Raw genomic sequence first — 7732 nt, 5'->3', positions numbered from 1 at the left:
ACAAACAAAAAAAACAAAAATACAGATGCCCCAGCAAAAGCCATGTTAAGAGCATGCTTCAGGGGTCGGTGCTATGGCATGGGGGGTGGGGGTAAAGCTGCCACCTGCAGTACTGGCATCCCATTTGGGCGCCGGCTCAAGACCCAGCTGCCCACTTCTGATCCAGCTCTCTGCTATGGCCTAGGAAAGCAATGGAAGACAGCCCAAGTATGTGGAAGACCCAGAAGAAGCTCCTGGCTCCTGCCTTCAGACTGAACCAGCTGGAAAATTTCTCTCCCTTTGTGTGTTTCTCCCTAACTCTGCCTTTAAAATAAATAAATCTTTTTTTTTAAAAAAAGCAGCTAATCTTACTATTAATTACTTCTGTGAAATGCACTTTAGTGTAACTTCCCATAACAAGTTCACTTTGTTTCTGACAACCTGCCAACAACCAGGATTTAAATGTGAAAGACGCAATTCTTCTTATTCTTCCATCATCATTTATCCTATGAATATGATAATGAACACAAGTAGTGCAAGTTGACAACCTCAATTTAATCGGGAGGAGGTAGGAACACCCCTCCCCCCTTTTAAGCAACTATTCCCAGAAACTAGAGTGAAATGCTTTGCCCAAGAGAAAAAGCCAGTCTGAATCCCATCTCAGGAAGTAAAGTATCATCCAAGGTGATGAGCTACTTCCAAAGCATAAACAATTCCCAGTGGGAGCCATGCGGGGAACGTCATCTATTTCCTCAGGTGGCGAAGTCCTAGGGGAGCCAGGTCTTAACCTTTATTCCGGGTCAGAACCATCTGCAGGTCTGGGACCCACCCCCAGAACTGGATTCAGGAAATGGACGTGAGGCTTAAGAATCAACATCTCTGACAAGCTGTCAGGGACCATACTTTTGACTACTAAAAGACTCTAAAACTGCTAACACTGTCAGTGTGGCCCAGAGAGAGCAGTGTGAGAACCTTGCACACACTTTTCAAACTATACAAAGACTCTCACACAGTGAGCTGTAGCCAAAGGAAGGACAGCAGCAAGAGTTGCTAACACATGGTGCCACTCTCCATGCCTCCGAAACAACGACCCCCATGTGCATGTGTTCAGCTTAGAGCACGCCTTCCATCCACTGACCACACGCTGAGGGCCTGTCTACCAAGGACCACTAAACTTCGCTCCTAAATAGATCGCAACTTTGCACGACAGGGAAAAAAATTAATCATCAAAACAACAACACAGCTGAGAACGCCACTTCTATAACAGTTGTGCACAGCAGGAAAACACGCAGAGAGGGCTGGTGTACACCTGCCAAACTGATACATGACTACAAGTCTGCCCAGCTAGGGGTGGGGGTACAGGGTCATGTTCTAGGCCACAGTAAACAGTAAACAGTAAACAGTGGTAGGAATGAGCAGCTCTACAGAAGAAAAAAAAAAAATTTCAGTGCCTCTGAGCGCTACAACATGCCAAGCCCCCTCCACACTCATGCTACTCAGAAAAACGTATCCTCAGGACCTCAGAATTCAGGGAAGCACACAGGCACCCTGCAGGCTGTGGAAAGCAGGTGTCCTGAGCTAAGCAGCGTGGGCATCTTTCCACAGAACAAGGAGCCTGTCAGAGCTCACTGTACCACACAGTGGCAGTACAAGGGAAGTCCAGGAGTGAGGAACCCTGTCAATAACCCGAACACCTATATCAAGGGTGGTTGTGGAGGGGCCAGCACTGTGGTGCAGCGGGTTAACGCCCTGGCCTGAAGCGCCATATGGGACGCGGTTCAAGTCCCAGCTGCTCCACTTCCGATCCAGCTCTCTGCTATGGCCTGGGAAAGCAGTAGAAGATGGCCCAAGTGCTTGGGTCCCTGCACCCATGTGGGAGACACAGAAGAAGCTCCTGGCTTCTGATCGGCGCAGCTCCAGCCGTTGCGGCCATCTGGGTAATGAACCATTAGACGGAGGACCTCTCTCTCTCTGCCCCTCCTCTCTGTGTAACTCTATTAAATAAATAAATAAATCTTTAAAAAAAAAAAAAAAAGAGTGGCTATGGAAATGCTGAGACAGTGTTGGATGTGAGAAATGTCTACAGGACAGAACCAGGTGAAGCCAGAAACCAGGTAGAGGGTGGTACCGTGAATGGAACAGAGCCAGCAGGCTGAGGACAGGCCACCCTGCTGAGCCACGCCAAGAAGGAGCCGATACTCAGGATCAGGCGGAGACGGGTGGCTGCTGAGCCGCGGGGGTCACTCGGGGAGGACAGAACTTCACACATCACCATGCTTCCTTCCGAAGGACTCACCACTGAACGCAATGGAATTTTACTACAAATTCAGTCATTCCAACCTCACCTCTGATGTGGACAACACTTACCAGCACCAGGTAAACACTGTCCTATTCTGCTCCAGGAGTCTGATACAGAACGGCTTTCCTGTGCCCTTGATTTCAGTGACTCAGGTAAGACAGGGTCCACACCAGAGACCGCACCAGACCTCTCAGGTGGAGGCAAGGCCATCAGGCCTTACAAACAACCCTTCCAGAAAAACAACACCCATTTTCCAGAGATAATCTTTGGAAATGCTTCTGTTACATATATGTTTGTTTATTTATTTGAAAAGGAGAGCAACAGAGAGATCCTTCATCTGCTGGTTCACTCCCCAAATCACTACAACAGCACATGCTGAGCCAGGCTGCCCAGGAGCCAGGAGCTCCATCCAGGTCACCCACACAGGTGGCAGGCACCCGAGCACTCGGGCCATCTTCTGCTGCCTCCCCAGACGCATCAGCAGGAAGCTGGATCAGAGCAGCAGCTTAACCCACCTCACTACAACACCACCCCTGGAAATGCTTCTTGTTGGGAAAAGCTAACATTGAACTCCAAGCAAACATTCACAACGCTTACAAAGGGAAAGGAGTGAGATCTCAGCCCAAAGCTCAAGGCTTCCCACCCAGCACTCTGCAAAGTGGCGGGGTGTGTGTGTGTGTGTGTGTGTGTGGCACCATGCCCACAGACCAAGTGAATCTAGTCGAAGTTGCAGTGGAAATGTGTCTATGCTCTTTTTCCCACCTCTGGTCCTCTTCAACATCTCTGATTAGCCAGAGAAGATTCTGGAAAACAAAGACATGACAGCGACACACATGCAAGTGATTAGGAGACTTCAACAATGCAATGAGAAACTGCCTTCCCCCTTCTAGGCCCCGACGGCTTAAAAAACAACAACAACAACAACCCAGGAGGGGGCCAGTGCTGTGGCATAGTGGGTAAAACCACTGCCTGTGATATGGGAATCCCATATGGGTGCCAGTTCAAGTCCCAGCTGCTCTACCTCCCAAAACAGCTCCCTGCTAATGGCCTGGGAAAAGCAGTAGAAGATGGCCCAAGTGTTTGGGCCCCTGCACCCATGTTGGAGACCTAGAAGCAGCTCCCGGATCCTGGCTTAATCCTGGCCCAGTGCTAGCCCTTGTGGCCATCTGGGCGAATGAACCAGCAAAATGGAAGACCTCTGTCTCTCTGTCTCTCCTTCTCGTGCTCTCTTGCCATAACTCTGACCTTCAAATAAATAAATCTTTCCAAAAAAGACATTCAAAAACTTTACTCTTATTTTGAATTTTAAAAAAATGTATTCTGAAATAAGACATATTTGACTTTTTCTGTTCTTAAGTTGTAACAGTGACAAAAATTAGAGTCCCAGAAATATTTGATATTACATACTTTATGAAGGTCTGTATTTCTCTCCGAAGTTTCAAGAGCTTATATAATGATAGTTCATTCAGGAACAGAGGGCAATTTCTCCATCCTTCAGTGGGAATTTATCAAATGTTCAACCTGCTGTTAAAGAACTAGAGATCCTATTTGTGGGATCTGGTATGCCTACTAGACAGATGATCACCAATACTTCCTTAACACTGAATATGTCCCAGACAATGAGACATTGTTTAGCACTGAAAAGACAAGACACGAAGGAGCCCCTGAAGTCCATGTTACTAAATGAAGGATGCCAATCTGAAAAAGCTCTTATTTAGCTAGGATTCTGCAAACAAGGGGGACAAGAGAAAGATTAGTGGTCACCAGTACCTAAGGTTAAGGGAAGGAGGAATAGATGAAGCTTGGGGACTTCCAGGCCTGCAAAACCATGGCAGAAGATAAGATACTGTCACGGTGGACCCATGTCGTGATTTGTCCAGGCACAGAAGGCACAGCAGCAAGAGGGAAGCTAAGGCTGTCACCACGACTCTGGATGATGACCGTGTCTGTGAGGGCTCATCAACTGCAGTGAGTGTAGTTCCCTGGCGGAGGATGTGGACAGCAGGGCTGGCTCCACGTGTGTGGGGTAGGAGGCGTATGGAACACTCTTGTACTCTCTGCTCAACTATGCTGCAAACCTAAAAAAATTTTTTTAAATAAGGACTATTTTCTTTTTATAAAAAATTAAAAGCATTAACTGAAAAGTACTTGTAATTGTGTGCTGGGATTTATTTGCCCTTGGAGCTGAGTAAATCTGGCTGCAAATTTTTAAAAGCAGAGATGGGCTGGCACCACGGCTCAATAGGCTAATCCTCCACCTGCGGCGCCGGCATACCAGGTTCTAGTCCCGGTCGGGCGCCAGATTCTGTCCCAGTTGCCCCTCTTCCAGGCCAGCTCTCTGCTGTGGCCCGGGAAGGCAGTGGAGGATGGCCCAAGTGCTTGGGCCCCGCACCCCATGGGAGACCAGGAGAAGCACCTGGCTCCTGGCTTCGGATCAGTGTGATGCGGCGGCCATTGGAGGGTGAACCAACGGCAAAAGGAAGACCTTTCTCTCTGACTCTCTCTCTCACTATCCACTCTGCCTGTCCAAAAAAAAAAAAAAAAAAAAAAAAGCAGAGATGATACATACATGAGAACCTGTCATTCAGAATATGAGACTCCGCTTCTGCCCAAGGAAGTTACTACTGTCCACTCACCCTGAAAGTACAGGGAACACAGGCTTGTTCTAGCCTTTAACTCCTCTTTAACCTCATCAACACCCAGACTGCCACTAGGTTGTCTTAATTAATGCTTTCCTAACACCATTAAATGGAAATTTCCCACCTCAGGGAAGAGTGTGACCCAACATAGCAAAAGCTTCCACCACAGTGAAGCACCCAGGCCGGCTACCACGGGTAAAGTCAGCACATCATCTGTCATCCACAGCAGGGCATTTCTGAGAGTAAAACGGGTGCTATTAATAATTCTGGTTGGGCAAGAGGCAGAAACAGCACTATAGCTATTCAGCTCACAGGGAGCCTCATGAGTGTGTTGTGTAAGACCAAACCACCGGAGTAGAAGGAAACCTCAAAATAAAACTCCAGGTCAATTAACTTCCAGCTGCAAATACAGTGATTTACAAACTTTTCCCAAGGACTCTGAGAAACAATTTTTTAAAAACTCATTTATTTATGATAGGCAGACTGCATGAGTGTGAAAGTTAGAGAGGGAAGATCTTCCATGCACTAATTCACTCCCTAAAATGGTGGCAGTGGCCAGTGCGGGCCCAGGTCACAGCCAGGAGCTCCATCCGGGTCTTGCAGGTGGCAGGGTCCAAACACTCGAGTCACCTTCTGTTGCTTTCCCAGGCACACTGGTAGGAAGCTGGATCAGCATTCATATGGGATGTCAGTGTCACAGATGGTGTCTTAACCTGCTGTACCAGAAGCCAGCCCCTGAACAGGAATTTTCCAAGAATCCCTTAACTGTTGGATACCTGTGTGTCAGATTCACACGTATCAAGTCCTCAAAAGCACTTACAAACTCCCAGCTTTATTATTTTCTCGCTACCAAAACTAATACATCAGGATGGGTGTTTGGCTTAGCGGCTGCGCTGCCACTGAGGACAGCCGCAGTGCTGGTCAGAGTGCCGGAGCTGCAGTTCCAGCTGCCCTGGCTCCAGTTTCCTGAAGCGAACCTGCAGGCAGCCGACCACGGCTCAAGTAGTTGGGTCCCTGCCACTCACGCAGAGACCTGGACTGAGTTATCGGCTTCCAGATTTGGCCTGGCCCAGTCTTGGCTGCTGGAGCACTTGGAGGCTAAACGAACAGCTGGGAGCGTGCTCTTTGCCTACAATAAAAAATGAAAAAATAAAACAAGAAAGGATAAATCTTCCACCTCATGGTTGATTCAGATAAGTGTCCCATGAACCAGAATGTCTCGCATACTGTCAGGTACATTATTCAAGGCCCTGTTGCCCAAACAGAAGAAAGAGTCACTCGATTTTAGATAGCAGTACACAAGTGTTTTTACAAAAGGTAGCTCTCTACTTCACATCCTCAGAGTATTATCACTACACAAATATTCCAAAACCCTGAAAACCCTCAGGTCTGAAACACGTCCAATCCTAAGCGTTTCAGATAAACACTCAGCATGTACCTGGAAAATCATAAACTATGGTGGAAGACAGGCCTTGACTGTGGGCTAGTGTCAATCATCTACAAGGACACTCATGTGCCCTCCAGCAATGTTTCAGAAATGAATACCAGAGCGCATGCTAATAAAACACTGCACACAGCAATGTAAACTGTATAAAAATACAGGAATTGATTCACTTAATAAATATATATTAAAATCAGAAACCTCAGTCGTCTTCTTTGTATAATTAGAAGTTGGCATAGACTAGTTTGAAGGTCTTTTCAGCTTTAACATTCTACAAATCTACATATTTCAAATCATCAATTAATTGTAGTGTCCAATAATCCGTGAAGATGCACAAAACAAAAAAGATATACAGATTGTTGCAGGGAAGGAAGTTCAGTTTCTCCATAAACCACCTAGAATCAAAACCACACGGCTCTTCTTACGAAAAAGTAACTTTAAAGAAAACTCAAAGTGAGCAGGGAATAGGACATTCTTTATCCTTAAAAAAGAGACTATTTTAAAAGATTACTGAGCACTAACTTCTCTACAAGCAAATTCACTTATCTTTTTTAAAAGATTTATTTATTTATTTGAAGGTCAGAGTTCCACAGAGAGGCAGAGAGAGAGAGACAGACAGACAGACAGATGGGGCTTCCATCTGCTGAAACACTCCCTAATTGGGCCCAATGGCTGGTGCTGTGCCGATCCGCAGCCAGAAGCCAGGAGCTTCCTCTGGGTCTCCTACGTGGGCACAGGCGCCCAAGGACTTGGGCCATCTTCCACTGCTTTCCTAGGCCATAGCAGAGAGCTGGATTGGAAGTGGAGCAGCCAGGACTTGAACCGGCGCCCATATGGGATGCCAGCACTGCAGGCAGCGGCTTTTACCCACTACGCCACAGTGCTGGCCCCACAAATTCACTTTAATAGCAATTAATCCTTATTCATTATATGTCAGACATAATGCAAAGTATAGCACATAATTTATTTCACCATATAAAACAATCTACTTCTTGTTTTTTTTTGTTTTGTTTTGTTTTGTTTTTTTAATTTTTGACAGGCAGAGTGGACAGTGAGAGAAAGAGACAGAGAGAAAGGTCTTCCTTTTGCCGTTGGTTCACCCTCCAATGGCCGCCGCGGCCGGCGCACTGCGACCGGCGCACTGCGCTGATCCGATGGCAGGAGCCAGGTCCTTATCCTGGCCTCCCATAGGGTGCAGGGCCCAAGCACTTGGGCCATCCTCCACTGCACTCCCTGGCCACAGCAGAGAGCTGGCCTGGAAGAGGGGCAACCGGGACAGAATCCGGTGCCCCAACCGGGACTAGAACCCGGTGTGCTGGCGCTGCTAGGCGGAGGATTAGCCTATTGAGCCGCGGCGCCGGCTTACCTCTTGTT

Source organism: Lepus europaeus, chromosome 11 (assembly GCF_033115175.1).
Source record: "Lepus europaeus isolate LE1 chromosome 11, mLepTim1.pri, whole genome shotgun sequence".
NCBI lineage: Eukaryota > Metazoa > Chordata > Mammalia > Lagomorpha > Leporidae > Lepus > Lepus europaeus.
Note: the sequence above shows the minus strand (reverse complement) of the source record.